Source organism: Chionomys nivalis, chromosome 15 (genome assembly GCF_950005125.1).
Source record: "Chionomys nivalis chromosome 15, mChiNiv1.1, whole genome shotgun sequence".
Taxonomy (NCBI): domain Eukaryota; kingdom Metazoa; phylum Chordata; class Mammalia; order Rodentia; family Cricetidae; genus Chionomys; species Chionomys nivalis.
The window spans coordinates 32,883,127-32,902,693 of record NC_080100.1 but is presented as its reverse complement, the minus strand read 5'-3'; the positions used below and the strand labels follow the sequence as shown (position 1 = coordinate 32,902,693).

The window sequence follows — 19,567 nt, the reverse complement described above, 5'->3', positions numbered from 1 at the left end:
GTTTGTCCTCTAGGATCAGGTTGGCTCCATTCTACCTGCTACTGCTGTTCCTGGTGGTCATCCCATGGCACTGGCATCTCCCCCTGCTGCCCCTTGTTGAAACTAGGCTTCACGTTCACCAGTAGCCTCTCGTGGGCTCTCTTTAGGGACTCCAGCCCCACCACATAGTGCCAGGCTTCAGCTGTTCTCTATACCCCCGCCATGCCATCAAACCAGTAGCACCTGAGTGACTCTTACACTCTCAGGTTTGGCTGCCAGCCCAATGTGCAGCCTTCCATGCTTCTGGAACACAGCTGCTGTGTGCTAACCACGAGGAAATACTTCCCAGAAGACTTCACCTCAATGATGCTGCGCTCTTCTTAGTCACAGCTGATTCTTCTGTTCCCACTGAGCTGACCAGACACCACAGATTATTCATACAGATGACCCAGGACAGTCTTTGCTTCCCTCTGAATCTTCACAAGCCAGGCTACTGTTCTCAATGTACTTACCTTCCGGGCTCCTACAGAATAGCTCACTGAGCTCTGAACACTCAGTGGCTTTTCAAGCCCAAAATTTCAAAGTCCTGTCACATTCCTCCCCCAAACAACATGATCAGGTCTGTCACAGCAATCCCCCACTCTCCTGACATCAGCTTGTGTTCTAGTTAGGGTTACTGTTGCTGTGATGAAACACCATGACCGAAGCAGCTCGGGGAAGAAAGTGTTTATTTCAGTTTGCATTTCCAGGTTAGTGCGTTTTCTCATCTATGCAACAAAATGCTTGACAAGTGTAACTTAAGGAAGGAAGATCTTATTTTTGGCTCAGGGTTCAAGGGTACAGTCCATTATGGCTGTGAAGTCAAGGTGGCAAGAGCTAGAGGTAACTGATCACATAGGATCCACAGTCAGAAAGCAGGGGCTGGGTGGGCAGGGCGGAGCAGAGCACTGCATTCTGGGACCCCAGCCAATGGAACAATACTGCCCACAGCTAGTGTGTGTGTGTCCACTTCAACTAACTGTCTAGAAATTTCTTCACAGATGTGCTCAAAGGCTTGTCTGTTAGGTGATTTTAGACCCTGCCTATTGACAGTCAATATTAACCGTCACATTAACTTAGTATATGCATCATTACTCCTAATTTATTTGAATCGTAGAGAATTTTTCTAGAATATTGGTTATTCACTGACAGTTTTGTACATGTATATATGATGCTTCTTGCTCATATCCACCCTCAATCCACCTCTCCAACTGCCCCCAAAATTTCTCCTGCCTCTTTCAAGTGCTTAGTTTGAGTTTTAAAAACAGCTCACTGAATCCTAGTGCTGTCTTCATGAGTGTGGGACCGTCATTTGAGGGGAATGTTAACTCCTTCGTTGACTTGATAATTCCTAATGAGTCATGATAGACTCGCTTAACTCAGAGTTTCACATCAGGATCTCCACTATAGCTGTACATGCAATTTTTTTTTACTTGGGTATATGGTATATTGCTGTCTATGTATCTATCAGATTTTCCTCACAAACCATGTATTTTTAGTGAATTTTAAAATAGTTATTTAGAGCAGTGGTTCTCAACCTAGGGATCATGACCCTTTAGGGGGACTCTAACAACCCTTTCACAGCGTTCGTATATCATATATTTACATTACAATTCATAATAGTAGCAAAATTACAGTTATCAATTAGCAGTGGGAATAATTTTATGTTTGAGGGTCATAACATGAGGAGCTGTATTAAAGACTTATAACATTAGTGAGGTTGCAAACCACTGCCTTAGATAGTATTAAAAGCAAAACTTCAGGATTTAAAGGTGATTTTTATTTCATGTGTTTAAAATCTTTGCCCGCATGCATGTATGTGCAGCACGTGCATGCCTTTTGCTTGTGGATACCAGAGGAAGAGATCAGATCTGGGAATTGGAGTTATAGACTACAGTGGGCCACATTTGGGTGCTGGTAACTGACCCAAGTCCTCTAAGAAGAGTAGGCGCTCTTAACCACCAAGTCACCTCTCCAGCTACTGTAGATCAAAATTTTTTAAGGTTCCACTACATGATAAAAACTACTTTATAGATCAGTTTACATTTATATTGAGAATATATTTTGTTTCTGTTATTTACATTAGTGTTTCTATTGGGAATATATTCTGTTATCTTTGCTATCACATTTCCTGTTTTTGAAGTCATTTATATTTTTGACAATTGGGTGAGTAAAATGGTAGCATGTACTTTTATTTTTTATTTTTTAAAAGTGAAATTTAAACTTTTGGTGTTTTCAGTCCATTGGTAATTATCTTATGTCATCATTTTGCTCTTTAGTATATGGGTATGTTATCAGTTATTTTAGGTGAAATTTTACTTAAAAATCTTTCTTGAGATTTTCATAGGCATTATGTTAAGGTTTCTGGTAAGTTTGGGGAAAGAACTGAAATTTTTATTACATCATGTGATAATTTATAGCAGCAGTGATTTTTTTTTAAAAGATTATGTTTGAATTTTGTGTTTGTGTCTGTGTCTTTGTGTGGCTATGTGCATGTGTATGCAGGTGTATGCATGTGTGTGTCTGTGTCTTTGTGTGGCTATGTGCATGTGTATGCAGGTGTGCTTGGAGGTAGAAGCCAGAGGCCTTGAGTCCCTCGGAGGCACTGAGTCTCTCAGAGGTAGAAGCCAGAGGCATCGAGTTTCTTGGAGGCATTGAGTCCCTTTGGAACTGCAGTTACAGGTGGTTGCTAGGAACCAAGCTAGGGTCCTCCACAAGGACACTACATACTCTTTCTTAACCACCGAACCATCTCTCTGTTATTACAAACAGTGTTTCATGTTGTATGTACACATGCGTGTTCCACTTACAGAAACTTCAGGATGTATCTCCAGAGAGCGTGCTTTTCAGTTTTCAATCGTTTCATACAGAAATTTGAAAACATTTAAATTTATTTCTAATTATCAGTAGAACCATATTAGTTCTAAGTCTTTCAGTTAATTGTTTTGGGTTTCTAAAGTGTTTGATCATCATTCCCAGTGATGACCATTTGCCGGCTTTCCAGTAGCAATACCTCTTATATCAATTACCTGTCCCATTATATTGCTAGAATCTTAAAAGCAATGCAGTTTCTGGTGGCAGTGTAGCCATGTTAGTGTTGTGCATTCTCTACCCCTAGAGTAGGTCTTGGGACCCAAAAGGATACTTCAAAAATTGTTGGTCAGGTAAATTCATATTGAAGATTTCGACTAGAATCGATGAACCTAAAGATGTTGTGTATAAATAACAGGAGTACAAAATAGAAGGTCATATATGACATTGAAAACCACTAATAGTAAACTACACTGGCTGAATCGTAGGGAAAAGATTGCACACAGATGCTCTGAAAAAAATCATTGCATGGTTCAAGTGGTATTTAATGCCAGTCCTGTGAATGGATTATTTTTGGAAATGGAGATCATAGCAAAGAGGAGACTCATAGACAAGAACAGTGAGGAAGAATTATTCACGTGGGGTAAAAATGTAAAGATTTGCAAATGTTGTGCATGGATTTAGGTCATTGAGAACTTTGTGTGGCAGGCCTCATTCTTTGACTACCACTTCCCGTGGTTTTCCACACTGTCAGTTACATTGAAAGGATCATATTTTCATGATAGAAAGAATGAACAGAAAATACTAGGCACTGGAGGTGATGGGTAGACATAGGGACACATGACTCAGGCCATACTGGTCACCCAAGGTCTACAAGCTCTCGGCACATCTTCCACCATTCCAGGGCACATCTGAGTTAGGAAGGTCATACAATCTCTATTTTATCTTTGTTTCTCTCAAATTTCGTTTGAAAGCTGTTTCGAGGTATTTTTCTCAGAAAACCACTTTATTCCCTTCACGTGGGTGCACAGGCTTTCTACTTCTAAGATACCATATATGTTTAATTTTTCTTAGTTGAAATCCCAAGAATACCATTTATTAATTGTGCCTTCAAAACCATGGGTTTAAAGCAGAGATGACAGTCTATATGTACCTCAAGTTCTTACTCCCTTGCCTAGTAAGCGAAGACATTTGTAGATGTCTCAGGTCTGAGCCATTATGTTTGCAGTTCAGTGTTAGAACCCTGGATTTTGACATGGGATCTCTCAATAATTGTGTGTGTGTGTGTAAGTTCCGATTCTTTTTTTCAGGGATAGAATACTGCTCTCAAATAGTAATCAAGTTGTTGCACTTCACATCTTGAAGGGGTTGTTGTAGACTAAACAAAATTATCTTAATGAGTGATTTTCTCAAAAAGTATTTCCCTTGATTAAAGAACATAGTTTAAGTACCAAAACACATAATTTAATGCTGTCCCATCTAGACCAGTTGTTAGGTTAGCGAGGCAGGTGCTTCTCAGGGCTCTCCATGGTTCCTGGCATTTAACCAGTTAAATTAATCAGAAGCATAAAAATAGATCCTGATTTAATATCTTACGGGATTTTAATACTTGGAGTAGGTTAAAAAGTTTACAATTTGATCTTAATTTCCTTTCAATGTAATAATAGTAATTTTCTTGTTTTAAAAAGGATCTTATCTTTGGAGCTATATGCAAAAATGAAATTAATGTCTGTAGATATAATTCAGAGAAGGAAGCAGGACAGGTTCAGTCAGGCAGGGTTGATGGTTATCAAGCCTGGTGACACTCTTTACCATGCTTTGGGGGTTACATTCTTACTCACTTTCTCCTCAGCAATGAATGAGGGTACTGGGCTATAATCCATCATTTTGTTTGAGCACCATCAGGAAGATGGTTTTGTCAGGAGGGAGGGTGGTTACTCAGTGCGGTCTTACATCTAAACTGCTGAGCTCTGGTTTCTGCTCTTTCCTGTGTCTTCTTGGTCTTTTTCGTTTCTTCCTTTCTTGGTTTTGCCACAGCTATATAACTCTCAATTTTGCTACTGTCCACATCCCTCTCACTAGTGGATTCATCCTTCCCCCCCCATCTCCCACAAATGATTTACTACTTCTAATATGCTCTGAGTGGAGAGCCAAGAAGTTAAGTGTGATCACATTTTTTTCTCTCTAGGCAAAATTTCTGTGTGGGCCCCAGGGACCTTTCAGCGTATTAGGCAAGTGAGCTTCAGGATGTTAATTTGAGGACGTTTCTGTGTGCTGCCCAAAAACTTCTAGATTTTAGCTGAATTCTGGACAGTTGGTGTACCCCTGTGGCTGTTTATATTTGAGCTACAAGACTAGGATTTATTTTGTTTGCCTGTTTCAGTGCAGCGGCCATGGCAATAACATTTACTTTAGAAAGTCACAAAAATGTAACTTCCCTGTGTTACTAAGAGTATAGGAGTCAGAAAAGTCAATGTGCTTTTAGGGGACATCATGGTGCTCAGAATTACTGCAAAGTCAAGATGAGCTAGGTATAGGCGTAAAGACATTACAGAACTAGTGGTCTGCTGACTTGTGAGAAAGGTGTCAGTCAGTACCAGGAGCCCCACCTCCAGACATTATCTTACAGTCCTTCAGCCTTGTCTTTAACACTGTCAAGTTCCTGTGCTTGCAGGTAATTTGCGTTGGGGGCTGAGTGTCCGTCCTGATAGATATAGACCTTTGCTCCTGTAAACATAATCACTTTCGTTACACCACTATGACAGGTATGTAGTGGCCCTTGACTCTATGAAAAATTTAAGAGTATGGGTTATTGTCTTAATGCTACTTAATTTTGTTTAGACTGTTTTTATACCCATCGATTATTATTAGCAAGGGCTCATCCTTAGAGTTGTGCCTTGGAATCTGTATTGAAATCTGGTTCTTGACCCTAGTTTTTCTAAGTTAGGAAGAGATGAAACCTTAGCGCCACCCACAACCAAAGAACAGGAATAGGATGAGTTATGTGTGGTTTTCCCCGTTACTTCATTTTATGATCAGCTATTGGTGTAACAAGTATTCAAAGTAATACTAAGCCCATGATTAGTATGTTTAAGCCAAAATACTTTAAAAATGGACAGGTCTCGTGCCAGGCAGATTAACAGACATTTTCATCCCTTCCTGATCATTGTCTTTTCTCATTTAGGCTAAGAAGGGTATGAAAAGAAAAATATTATAAAAGGTATAATATTATGCCTAATATTATAGCTTTAGGAAGATTCATCATTGTGGAGCTCCACTGGAACCTAAAAAATGTGTCTTCTCCTATACTTGGTTTTTGTTTGTTTGTTTGCCGCCAACTATATTCTTTGCCTGTCCCATCTAAACTCAGCTTAGCTGGTGGGTTTAACACCACTTGAGTTGCACTGCCTCTCTCTGCTATTCTGAGTGTGTTCTTCATGGGAAACTGTATTTGGAAATGAAGATCTTGACCTCAGGCATTTTCAAACTCATTTATCTTCTCTTTGCTGGTGCTCTGATCCCTAATTGTTTTCCACTGTGACACTGTTCGCATTATCCTCTGTCCCCAAGTGCTCTATGACACAGACACACTCACATTTAAGCTAATTAAAATTAATTTCATTCTGAAGGTCCTAGTTGCCTCTTCAGATAGCAGGGTATGTTCCACAGTATCAGAGATGAAAGTTGCCAATTACTATTTAACGGTAGGATCCAGTGTGATGAAATCTTTTTAGTGGTGCATGTGCTCTTGTGACTAATCTTATTTTAATGTATCGGAATTGTGTAAACGAGGAAGTATGATCACCTTTAGATATGATTTTAGTGTTTTATTCATCTAGCTTCAGTTCTAGAGAATGCTTGTCTGGAATTGTCTAGAGTGGAGTGATTCTGTCACTATTTCCCCTTCATGATGGGAGTTTACAAGCACAAGAGGACAGCTTCCTTTGAGAAGGGATCAGATAAATTGCTCTGCTTTGGGAGGAAGCAGAATTCAAATAAATGCAGAAGGAACGGACAAGACATATTTTTAGAATATACAAAAGCAAGAGACTATTTATACTCAAGTCTGTGAGAAACGAATCAACATAATAGTCATGTATTAATTATAGTTAATAAATATTGACTGTCTGCTCTGTGCCAGCCTTGATGCGACACCTAGAGATGAAGATTTGTACACCCAAACAAGGATTCTTTGAGTGTCTACCAAAGTTGATGAGAGACAGGTACCTGGTGAAGGCAAGTGGCTTAAAAAAAGCTGTGAGGAAGTAGGTTATAAAAAGTTGCAAGAATGCCTGAGAAAATGAGACACATGTCTAGGTTTGTGTTTGTTTTTCTGCTATTGATAATCCAGTTATTTTATTTAAAAGTGATCTTTGGCAACAAAAACAAAGACACGTGCCCATAAACAGCCACTTCTATAATATTATACCTGTGCTCTCACTGAGGCAGCCGTGTGAGCTGTTGAAGAAATGGGACAGAATTTTGACTCTCTGGGCACTTCTAACAAAAGGGAAAGAAGAACATGATAATAGCATGGTATTATATGCATGGCATGCCATGTGTCAGCTTTGGAGATAAAAGTATAACATGAATGGTACTTTGATTAATTATACTTCTTTATGTGTTTTTGTTTAGTTTGGTTTAAAATCCAGCCAAAACTAGCCTTATTACAATATTGAATATTTTCATCTGAAAAATGACTTCATTTTTAAATGAAGAAATCTGGACAACAGAGGTTGAGGGAGAAACACTGTTGAATAAAAGTGACCCGAGGCTAAGGAGATACCGGCTGTGGGAGAAAGTTACCAGGAGATTAGAAAGGCTTCATCCTGAATCAAAGCTTGGTTTATTTTCATTGGCTCCCTCAGGAACTGTACAGACCAGGTCCCCATTGTCTACAACTCTGAGCACATCCAGACTTTTACTTCTAGGTCTTCGAGCTCAAGTTAGCTCAGTAGTTTGGGAAGTCATAGCCTTAATAGTGACTATAAAATGCTTCGGAGGGGGAGTAGAAAAAGACAAGATCTCCTGAGTAAATTGGGAGGATGGGAACCTTGGGAAAGGGTTGAAAGGAAGGGGAGAGGGAGGGAGGGGAGCAGAAAAAATGTAGAACTCAATAAAAATCAATTAAAAATGCTTTTAAGGTAACAAAATGATAGTTAATTCTTATGAACACAGCATAATTTAAATTCTGTGATGAAAATGTTCCTTTTATCCTGACGGTCCTATGAGATGAAGCCCTTTATTTCTATATTTACTGTTTGGAGGGACATGGAACTTTGGAATGATTAAGCTAATTAAGGTCCCTTATGATGCCATGTAATAGAACTTGGCTTTGAACCCAGGTAGTGAGACTTGAGAAGCTATGGCACTGTTTGTCTTTCTACCATTGTTCTATCCATGAGGACTCGTCTCCTGGACAGGACTGGGTCCAGGTCCCGTGCATGCTTGCATTGCTTATTTTCTAGGAAAATTTTATAGGAAAATTGAATTCAGGGAAAAAAATGGAACTTTTGGAAAGTTTTAAAACAAAATTGATCACTAAACTAAGAGCCGTCTGTATTTACATTTAATTTGTAGTACACGTTCACTTATTTAATTAGATAATTCTGATCCTGATGTAAATTAGTGTATTACACCATTAAATTAAACATTGTCACCTCCCTGAAGTCTGTCTAGACTGTTCCTTTGACATTCGCTCTTTTTTATTCATGCCTAAACATGATCCCAGATGCATTTCTACAATGAGTCTGGTTAGGGCTCCAGAAAGAGTGACCTGGCAAGAGGGCAGTGAAAAGAAAAGAGAAAACATGGACGGAATCCGGCTTAGAGCATTCTTAACACTTTTTTTTGTGGTTGTTGTTTTAGCATGAGTAGGTTGTTGGTGATGACATTTGCGGTAGATTGAACTCGGATTGAAACTGCAGTTAGTGCGAGACAAAATTAACAGTTTTCAATAATTAAGGCTTACCATGAGATGTTCTTATTAATCTTCTCTTCTACGTAAGACAAGATACCTCTGGTTTTAAATATTTTCTGTGTTCTCTGAATATATATTAATCTATAACCATATAAATCTCTTACTAGAATTCTCATAAGATAGTACGTTAAAGTTTTTCACACACACACACACACACACACACACACACACACACGCACGTACGTGTTGTTGGGGGAGAAAGCACAGACCATTCCAGATGCAGTGGCAGTTCCCCACTATGAAAGAACTAAGTAGATAATAGACATAAAACAAAGGACAAACAGCCTTAGGCCACAACCCCAGAGAACCTAGGTAACAAAGAAGACCCTAAAAGAGACATACATGGATCTGCCTAGGAAGGGGAAAAAAGACAAACTCTTCCGAGTAAATTGGGAGTGTGGAGGGCAGTGGGGAGGGTGGAAGGTAAGGAGGGAATGGGGAATGGGGAAAATTATATAGCAATGCCTATCTAAACAATTAAAATGAGGATATTTAGTTATACATAAATTATACTTTTATAATATGTGTGTGTGTGTGTGTGTTATTTTCAACAAGTCCATAACAGATACCCACCCCCCACTTCAACCAGAAACTTCCTGTTTTGATTCTTCTAAAAATTTAGTGGTATTGGTCAGTGGCAATTTTGAGCAAAATTCTGCACATACTACTAGCTTTTCTAATCTGGCCATCAGATTCCTTTGAATAATTCAGAAGCGCTATGCTTTTCATATCATATCACCAGGCTCCAAAATTTGCTGCTAATAAATACTTAGAACTTGGAATGCCAGTTGTGATTGCCGCGGGGCCGGTGAGTGTTCTAGGGCATCAGCCCCTTGCTTTTGCAGGAGTGCAGAGGCCATCTTTCCCAGAAGCATCGCCATGGCCTTCTCCTTCTTCAGACTCTCTGCCTTGCTACTTAGGTATCAGGATAGCATTTAGCCGCATTCAAAGACTCCTAAGAGCACAGGGCAGAGCTTGTTTGTGAAGCACTCAGCACAGGCTGCATTGCAGCTGCGTGTGTTCAGATATTGGTAGAGTGAAGATTCTTTGTGGATCTGTTTAAGGAAATCTATGTAATATTAGTAGTTGAAGATTGAGAGATGCCTTGCTGAACTGGGACACAGCAGAAAAGTAAAAATAAAGTTTAAATAACCATACGAACAAACCACTTCTTTCAGCCAGACAGTGAGTTATTTCCATGTCATGGAATGACATGGGGGCAAATTCTACATTCTGCCATTTGAGAATTGTTAAGTAGTATTTTATAAAAGTTTAACTCATTGAAAAGGATTTATTGTGTTCTAATTATGTGTAAAACTTTGTGCTTCACATGTTCCAATATGAAGATGGACTTAATATGAAGCACAGTTTATAAAAATTTAGGCAAAAATTGGGGTTCAACCTAAAAGTCAGATAAGCAAAGCAGCGAGCCATTAGCTCTTACCTCAACCTCAGACCGAAAAAGGCAATCCTGCCTCCAGGAATCTCAGAATGAGACTGTCTGTGAGCTGTGTCCTCCCATCTTATATTCCTCTCTAAGGCTGGGATTAAAGATGTAAGTCACTGAGATTGAAGGCATGCACCTCCCGGTTTCTATGGCAACTAGCATGGCTACTGGGATTAAAGGTGTGTGTTACCACTGCCTGGTCTGTGAAGCTGACCAGTGGGGCTGTTTTACTCTCTGATCTTTAGGCAAGCTTTATTTATTAAGATACAAATGAAATGCCACTACATGAATCCATTGAATAAATTATTAATTTATACATAAATTACATTACATACATTAAACTTCCAAGTGACTTTCAGTCTCCTCTGGAAGATGCTGTATATATTTAGGTAACTGTGCTAGAGGGTAGAAGTGTTACAAGGAGAACCAAGAATAACAGGCTTCATCTCTCGAGCAATAGAACGTGCTAGAAGATCAAGGAAAGCATGGTGCAGTGGATGACATTAGATTTAGCCCTTGAAGGACACATAGTGGTTTAAATGTGTAAAAGCTCAGAGGAGAGCTGACACAACCAAAAGCCCAGGCAGAGGAGATAACAGAACCAGAAACAAGAGGGTGAGAAATTTGGACTTGGTCCAGGGGAACAAGAACCAAGGTGTTTTTGTGGGATCTATGAGGGAAATGCAGAAATGCAGTCGGAGTGGTAAAACGGAGCCAGACTGTGGAGAACTCTAAATGCCAAGTCAGATACTTTTGAAGCGTTACATTCGAGACGTTTAATATTTTTGAACAGTACGCCGATATAACTCTAGCTAACTTTTTGTAAAAGTATTTAGTGATTTTTATTAGACCCATGCCACAGCCATTTTGAAAGCTGTTCCGGTGATGGAGGTGGAAGGGGAATGAGGTTCTGCCGCAGAGTATGGCGATGGGAGAGGGAGGGATAACAGAGTGCAGCCATGTAGAGTGCTCGAGTCTGGGTGTTAGGACCTGACCTTGAAGGTGGTGTTGTTACCTCATTTTGAGTAACACAGACACCCAGAACATGTGTCAAAGGAATGGAGGAGGTGCAAAGAGGGCAACTGGTGTGTCATTTATTAGTAATGTTTAAAGCTTTACTTTATAGGACACAGGCTGAGGACCACCTTCCTTGGGATCTTCAAGAGCTATGCCAGTTTAAGCTTGGTGGCTTATCCACTTTAGTTGGAGAAGGCATGATTCTCATACCTCCTTCAATGATGAGTCCATTGTTATTTGTAGTTTGGATTGGAGTATGTGGAGGAAATCAAGACTCACATAGATATACAGTTCCAGAAAGAGGAGGGGGAGGCATCTTTTAATAGCCTTTTTGGATACCTGTTGGTTATTTTCTCTGACATCCATCAAGTGGTAACTCTTGAACCAGTTGCAGTGTGGATTCAAATCAGTGTACCCTAGTTCCTGCACATCTGCCATAAGTGATTGGTACCAGCGCATTAAGAAAAAAAATTTGTGCAAGGCTTTGTAGCCTCGTCTGTCGATCATTTGGTAGGTCTTGAATCATTAAGTATTTTTGGCTTTTCCAAATGCTGACACACTGCATTGTAAATATGTGTCTGTTAATATTACCCTCAGTCTCCTCATTGAAAAGCTATTCCGTGCACAATAGCAGATAGAACTCTTCCAAGACTCTGGCTTTTGCTTGAAAATAATTTTTGTCCTTGACGATGAATAATACTGTTGTTTATTTTCCGTGAAGTAACATAAATCGTAGACTGAATCCATTAAAATTCCAGGTAAAAATGGAAAGGAAAAAGCAGGTGGTTTGACTTACAACTCTAACAGTTGCACAGTTTATCCCAGAAACAGTTGTCTGCATCAGTATGGCCCGAGCATTCTTGCTACGTGCTACTCGTTAAGTTATCTGGAATGCTTTAAAAGATGCCTTTGGTTTAATTTAAGAAGACTGACAATTTTTACTTCCTGATTCTGATACTCTTAGAGACTGAACTGACTCTTTTCCTTCTCTCTGGAAGAGTGTGCCCGTCAGGGGTGTGTGAGGAACGACTGCTGCTCGTGTTCTCCCCCGCAGGCAGCTTTACTTATATCAGCTTTGCAGGGAAAGTTAAAGCTTCTACACTGTGAAAACAGCATACAGTCTCCCAGTCTAGCCATGAGCATGGTTTTGGGCTTCTGGGCCTCCTGAAACAGACTCTGCAGCTAGACTATGAGAGCTGCCACTTACTGTTAGCAAGCATATTAGGCATCTCTTGTCCTAAGTATGTAGGTGTTATGAAAACCAAGTCTTGGTTTTTACTTCCATGTGATTTATCTTTTTTTGTCTGGTCTGCTGCTGCACCAACAGTTGGTCATATGGCCAGAACTGATGCCTCTGTATTATTCTTTGCATAACTGAAGGCAACCCTGTTGGTGTCTGTCCATAACCCCATTTATCAAACTAACTACATCTAGATTCTTTGCCTGGGGTCTTTTCTCTTACTGCTACAGCCTGCATTGCCACGGTATGTTGGGCAGGCCGATAGCACTGGAAACTAAACATGTGCCCTCCTCAGGGGTGGTCAGCCAGGTAGATATGGCCTATGTCCTTCACCACTGTGCCGATTCTGTGCTGACTCCGAGAGCTTCAGCAGGATAAACACTCACCATCAGAGCTTCCTGGCTTGGTGGTCTTCCCTCTGCCAGTTGTATTTTGCCTTGAAATACTTATCCCACTCTGGTTCTTGTGTCTCTTATATTTATCTCTCGACTTTTTGTACTGGGGAGTCCAAATAGAAAGCAGAAACTTAACTGGGTGTGGTGGCACATGCCTTTGATCCCAGCAATCAGGAGTCAGAGACAGGCAGATCTCTGTGAGTTCAAGGCCAGCCTGGTCTACAGAGAGTTACAGAATGGCCAGGGCTACACAGAGAAATCCTGTCTCAAAAAACCAAAGGCGGGGGGGGGGGGGGTGAGGAAGACAAAGAAGGTAGGAGCAGAAGCTGTTAGTTTACATGTTTCCTTTAGCTCTTCTAGCCTTTGGTTTCATTTGATTAACATTTTCATGTACATTTAATAGTTCATCTTTTTTAGGCTGTGTAGTTAGCTATATGTCCAATACTTGCTAGGGTATTTGTTGAATCTTCAAGGTTTGTGAATGCTAAGGCTTAGCAGATTGAGCCTGGAGGAAGCCCAGGTATGGGTAGGTGTCTAACAGACTTGCTAACAAGACATGAATAATAGACAAGGCCTTTAACCTAGACACGATCCTCCTAGGTCATATTTCTTGGGGATGTGTAGCTATTGTTACTCTGCTGGCCAACAGTGCCACGTATGTCCTATCTTCACATGTGCTGTTAGCTTGTGTTTGTTGATGTCATGTGACGTGCCCATTGTCACTGTGATTCAGTATTTCTACACCCATCCCCCTTGCCTCCCATCTTATATCTTTGAAGTTCCTCCCTCCTCATTCGGTGATACCGTTCTCCTAGCATTCTCTCCATTACAATCTCTGGGATTGTTTCTTAAACATCCGTGCCCATTCACATTGCACATTTCATTCATTCCCATAGCCCTGGAGCTACTCTCCCTCTCTGGCAGGCAGTCTCCATGTAGCAAAGGGAAAAACAATATTTTTACAGTCAGAAAAAAATTATCCTAAATCTGTTATCTGTTTTTCCTAGGTAGGGTTACTATTTGCTGTAATGAAACACCAGGATCAAAGCAACTTGGGGAAGAAAGGGTTGGTTTGTCTTCTACTACCACCTTACAGTTCATCAGCAAAGCAGTCAGGAGCAGAACTCAAACAGGGCAGGAACCTGGAGGCAGGAACTGATGCAGATGCCAAACTACTTACTGGCTTTCTCTCATGACTTGCACAGCCTGCTTTCTATAGAACCCGGAACCACCAGTATAGGGATGCCATCACCCACACTGGTCTGGGACACCCTCCAACAATCACTAGTTTTAGAAAATGCTGTACAGACTTTCCTGCAGCCCAATGTTAATGGAGGCCTTTTCTCATTCGAGGTTCCCTCCTCGATGGCTATAACTTGCGTCAACTTGACATAAAACTGGCCATCACACCGTTAGCTGAACTTGGAGCAGAATTCTTGTGTTTTGTCCCAGTTACTGCACGCATTCAGTGAGAATAGGCTAAATGGCCAAAAAGGGTGAGATTGATGTGAGTCTATACACAACGATGAACAAGAGATCCTATTTCAGAGAAGATGGATGGGAGCACTGACATTGAGACCATCCTCTGACCTCCAGTCTGGTATGCAGCTGCCTGTACTCACAGAGCATGTTCACAAACATACATCACTGTGCTAGGCTTTCTATTGCTATAATAAAACACCATGACCAACTTGGAGAGGAAAGGGTCTGTTTCAGCTCACAGCTCTATGTCATAGTCTGTCACTGAGGGAAATCATGGCAGAAACTCAAGCAGGGCAGGTACCTAGAAGCAGGAGCTGATGCAGAGGAATCGGAGGAGTGCAGATTTCTGGCTTGTTCAGTTAGCTTTCTTAGAATACCAAGGACCACCTGTCCTTACAATCTGTTGGACCCTCTCATCTCAATCATCAATCAAGGAAATATACATTGGCTTGTCACAGGCCAATCTAGTGGGGGCATTTGGAAGAGATTCTCCCTTCAAAACAACTCAAGCATATGTCTAGTTGATTTAAAACTAGCTAGCAGAAACACACACACACACGCGCGCGCGCGCACACACACACACACATATGCAGGCAGGTATTACTATTTTCCTTTTAAGTTGTAAGGAACCCAGAAGAATCTAAAAGCTCATTCTAACAGCTTACCAGGAAAGTCACATTTAAGAGACCTTAACAAGAACAGAGGGAAATGACAGACATAACGTGCCCTCATGGTCAAATGGGGATCTTCTTATGGATTTTCCTGTCTCTGCCTCCCATCTCTCCATGGGAGGATGTCTGGCATTATGTGGGTTCTGGGCATCTGGACTCAGGTCTTCATGTTGGCACAGCAAGCACTTTATCCCCTGAGCCATCTCCCCAGCCTATCATTACAACTTCTAACAAGTCAGTATTGGGCCTTCAGTGGTATGGGCAACCCCCGGCTTCACAACCCTTCTACTGTTAAAACTCCTCCTTGGCTTTAGATTAAATGTAAATGTATATATACCTTGTTTGAGTTTGGTACCTAGCTGTTTTATGTAAAAATTGTGATTTAAGGCTAGAGAACATACTTTAATCTGTGGAGTAAGAGTGGCTTCGGGCTATGTGAGATGGTAAGTCCTTCGTGGGTGGAAAGTGGTCATCACACAGGTGTCTTTGACCTTCCCAATTAGTCTCCATCCTCAAAGTGCCTGGCAGTTTGGTTGATGGCACAGCCATTTCTTCACTGTACCACCCATCACCTCTTTACTGGTTTCCTTGGCCCCACTCTGGGCTAGGCTGCTGCTGACTTTGACAGTTGTATATACTGCAGTTTAGAATTCCAAACTCTGTGTTTGTGAAGATATTCAAAGACCCTAGGGTTGCAGGGGGATTTTGTTGTAAGAAATTAAGAAGTCTTTTCACTATTAAGAATAAAATATTCAAGCCGGGTGGTGGTGGCGCACGCCTTTAATCCCAGCACTCAGGAGGCAGAGGCAGGCGGATCTCTGTGAGTTCGAGACCAGCCTGGTCTACAAGAGCTAGTTCCGGGAGAGGCACCAAAGCTACAGAGAAACCCTGTCTCGAAAAACCAAAAAAAAAAAAAAAAGAATAAAATATTCATATATTATGTCATATAAAGAACACTTGATCTTCCTTTGCATTTTTTATTCACCAGTACTACTGATTGAGCTCTTGTCATTTTGTTTCACCTGTTTCAAGCCTGCGTATTTTTTAATATGACAAATAAAAGTATGATTTCTTTTTGAGGCAATGACTGCCTGAGTTGGGTTTCCATTGTATCCCCCGAGTTTCCACTAGATGAGTTTCTGAAATATGTGTCCACTGTTTTCTTCATTATGCTTGGTGCCCTGGATATTATGCAGCAGGTGGCTATATTTGTTCCTTCTGGTAGATTTATAGGCATTATACTTCATGTTTCTGTTAAAGGATTATTAAATGTCTCTTTAGACCTTCCTTCATTGTCTTGTATGGACAAGACACTTTAAAAGTATTGATTGGGTCAATTGGCTGGGAAATGTTTTAGAAGTAGTGCTTCTAAAGTAGTATATACTTTGTGTGTGTGTGTGTGTGTGTGTTAGGCACCACCTCTTCCATCATTTGTGCTCAGTGATCACCCTATCTCAATCGCATTTAGACCTAATGTGTTTTGAATGTATGGTGTTGAATAAATCCACACAATACTTTTTTGTCATGGTGTTTGTATTGATAAATTGAAATTGATAGTGGTACTGATTTCTGGAGCTAGATAGATGCCTTAGCAGTTAAGAACACTAGTTGTTCTTGTAGAGGACCTCAGTTCTGTTTCCAGTACCCACTTGGTGGCTAGCCACCTTCTGTAATGCTAGTTTTAGGAGACCTGATGCCCTTTTCTGGCCTCTGCAGGCACCATACGCACACAGTACACAGAGAGAACAACCATACACATAAAAATAAATAAGTCTTAAATTTTAAAAAGTGTTATCTACCTTATCAAGTTGTCTTCAATGAGTGAATTAATCCCCATAAAACACTTAGACCATCAGTAACCATAACAGGACTAATTATTGATCAATTGCAACCATTGGTTATCTATATTACAAAAATCAATGAAAGCATTCTCTACATTCTCATTGGCCTTGTAGAATTAACAGTAGAACAAATCGCATGTATTATTACATGGCAATTGTGTATCTCACATTTTCATGTTAGTAAAATTTGTAGTGGTTTGGGTGCACACACGCAGTATTTTGTTATTTCTGAATAGTCATCGCTGGATAACACTGCTGTCACTTTTGTCTCCCAGACTTATGGATGGGTTTCTAGCATATGGATAGTGTCTGGATTTAGCTTGTAACAGATGCTGTTGGTATCATACGCAGATCTCCTTTGCTGGGCCAGTGCATCCATCTCGCAGCTGCTGTGGGATTGGCTGCTAATGACGCACACCTGTACCCTTCTCCAGAGGACCACTCTTGGCTGACAGTAACCTCCCCAGCCAGATATAATTCTGAGATCTGGTCCCAACCCCCTCCAGGTACCCAGGGGTGGCTCAGAGCCAATAACTGTGCAGAGATATCCTGGCCTCTGGACTCGACATCTTTATGTGATTCCATCCAGACTCTAAGAGCTCCTTGGAGGATTAAGCTGGGGTGCGATAGCTGAAGTCAGATCTTCACCAAGATTCTTCCCCCATCCAGTTGACATGTTTTGCCTCTGACTTCTCTCGGAAGCATTCTTTCTATGATCATAGGTGCTAGAAGGGCCATTTCAGGCTGTGCTTTTAGGAAACCTCACCTTAGATGTGGCTGATCTCTGTTGTTCTGTTGTTTTATTGGTTCACCATCGCTTCAGCAACGAATTTCACACCTCACATAATCTAGGGTTTAAATTTCCTTGTTCTTGATTTTTTGTTTTCTTGATTCAGTCTTTCTAATGTGTATCAGCTTTGTTCATATCCCTCCCATTTGCTTATTTAACCATTTCTCATTGGATGCCCTTGATGCTTTTATGTCCCTTTGTATTTCACTGTGTTCTAGTGGTGGCTTATCCTGTTTTAGGATCAGAAAATTAGTTTCAGAACCTAAGTCAGTTATACATCCGTCCCTTCGCTGTTGTGAGAATCGTCTGATCTAGTCTCAACACTCAGCATGGTGCGAGAGTATAGTAAGTTAGCCATCTTCTCGCATGTATTAATTTTTTAATTTCTTTGCCTTGCTCTAGGTGAGCGCCTTGGAGCCAGTACTTGAACAAACTGTTATTAGAACCTTTCAATCTCCCATTTTCTGGAAAATAGCAGCTGCTCAGTTTTACTCAGCAATGTGTTGGCTCGCCAGGGAAAGCAGAGGCCAGGCCATCTTCCACGGCCAGGATGCCCCCACCCTGGCAGAAGCTGCTAATATAAAATCATCGAACACAGCGTTGGGAAGAAATATACATAAGTGGCTTTTGTACCCCAACTCTAGCCTGCACTGTTGGTCCCTTACATTTAACACAGTATGTCACACATGGAAGCTAAATGTTCAATGCATAACGAAAACATAGTTATCAACTGGTTAGGACTGGATCATACACTGCAAATCAGTAAATTGCTTAGCTAATGGCTTGTTATATAACCAACTGCATTTCTTCTGTTCACTGCAGATATGCACAGAGAGCCCCTTGCTTTCGCAAAACAAAGAAATAAAAGGACTTACCGTGTAGTGGGAGATGCCTGTGCCCTTCCTGGGCATACTGGCTACTAACACAGTTCAGTTAGAAATACCAAGGTTTGGCCTTCTCAAACCTCTCGTCTAAGCACCATGTCCCATCGACACCAATAGTGCGCTCAGTTACCTTTTCTTTCTCCTCATAAGTAGTAAACCCAAGTGGATTTACACATACATGAAAGGCCAAGATTTTAGTGGTTCGCAAATTTCAGTATTTTGACATAAAATGTTATTATGCTAATAACTCTCTATGTGAAGTTAAACAAGGCCACTCAGCTCTGTGTCTCAGTCCAGTTTCTGTTGCTACAACAAAATACAGACTGGGCAATTTCTAACGAAAAAAATTTACTGCAGGCCCGGCGGCAGGGAAGTCCCAGGTTGAAGCTCCGCATCTGGTGAGGGTCGCACTCTGTCTTGATGTAGCAGCAGACATCAATGGTCAGAGAGACTAAGCGTGAAAGTGTGACTGTCCATTCTTCCTGTCGTAACGCCATCGTCACGGGGCTCTCACTCTTGTTTCTCTAACCCTGATCACCTCCATAGGCCCCAGCTCCAAATAGCATCAACATAAACTTAAAAGCTTAAGTTTCCATCATTAGGGAATAAAACCAAGCATAGCATTATTCTATTAAAAAACCACCACCAAACTTAACAGAAGTGGGATCTTAAGGTACTGTGGTAAATGGTCACATTGCTCTCTTGGGTCTGGATGTCACTCTGTGGACAGTGTAGCTCATTAGGACTGATACAGAGTCTAAAAACATTCTTTTGATTTTAATAAAAGAAGCATTATCCTAGTCGTCTCTTATTTATTTTGATAGAAAAGCATGAAGAACAATTTAAACGTCTCTTCTGCTTCATGACTGTGTCTGCCCAGTGGTTATAACACCCTTACCTATGTGGTGTGTAATTCTTATATTCCTGGACTGTTCTGTACCACAGACTTTAGCACTCATGTTTGAAAAGACGCATTGGTTTCCAGTAGGAA

The 19,567-nt window shown here is 40.8% G+C and overlaps 1 protein-coding gene across 4 annotated transcripts in view; it reads left to right on the top strand.

The window, feature by feature from the left end:
• Positions 1-19,567, top strand: part of Arl15 (ADP ribosylation factor like GTPase 15) — a 353,796-nt gene that overhangs the window by 152,510 nt on the left and 181,719 nt on the right. The window lies entirely within an intron of this gene.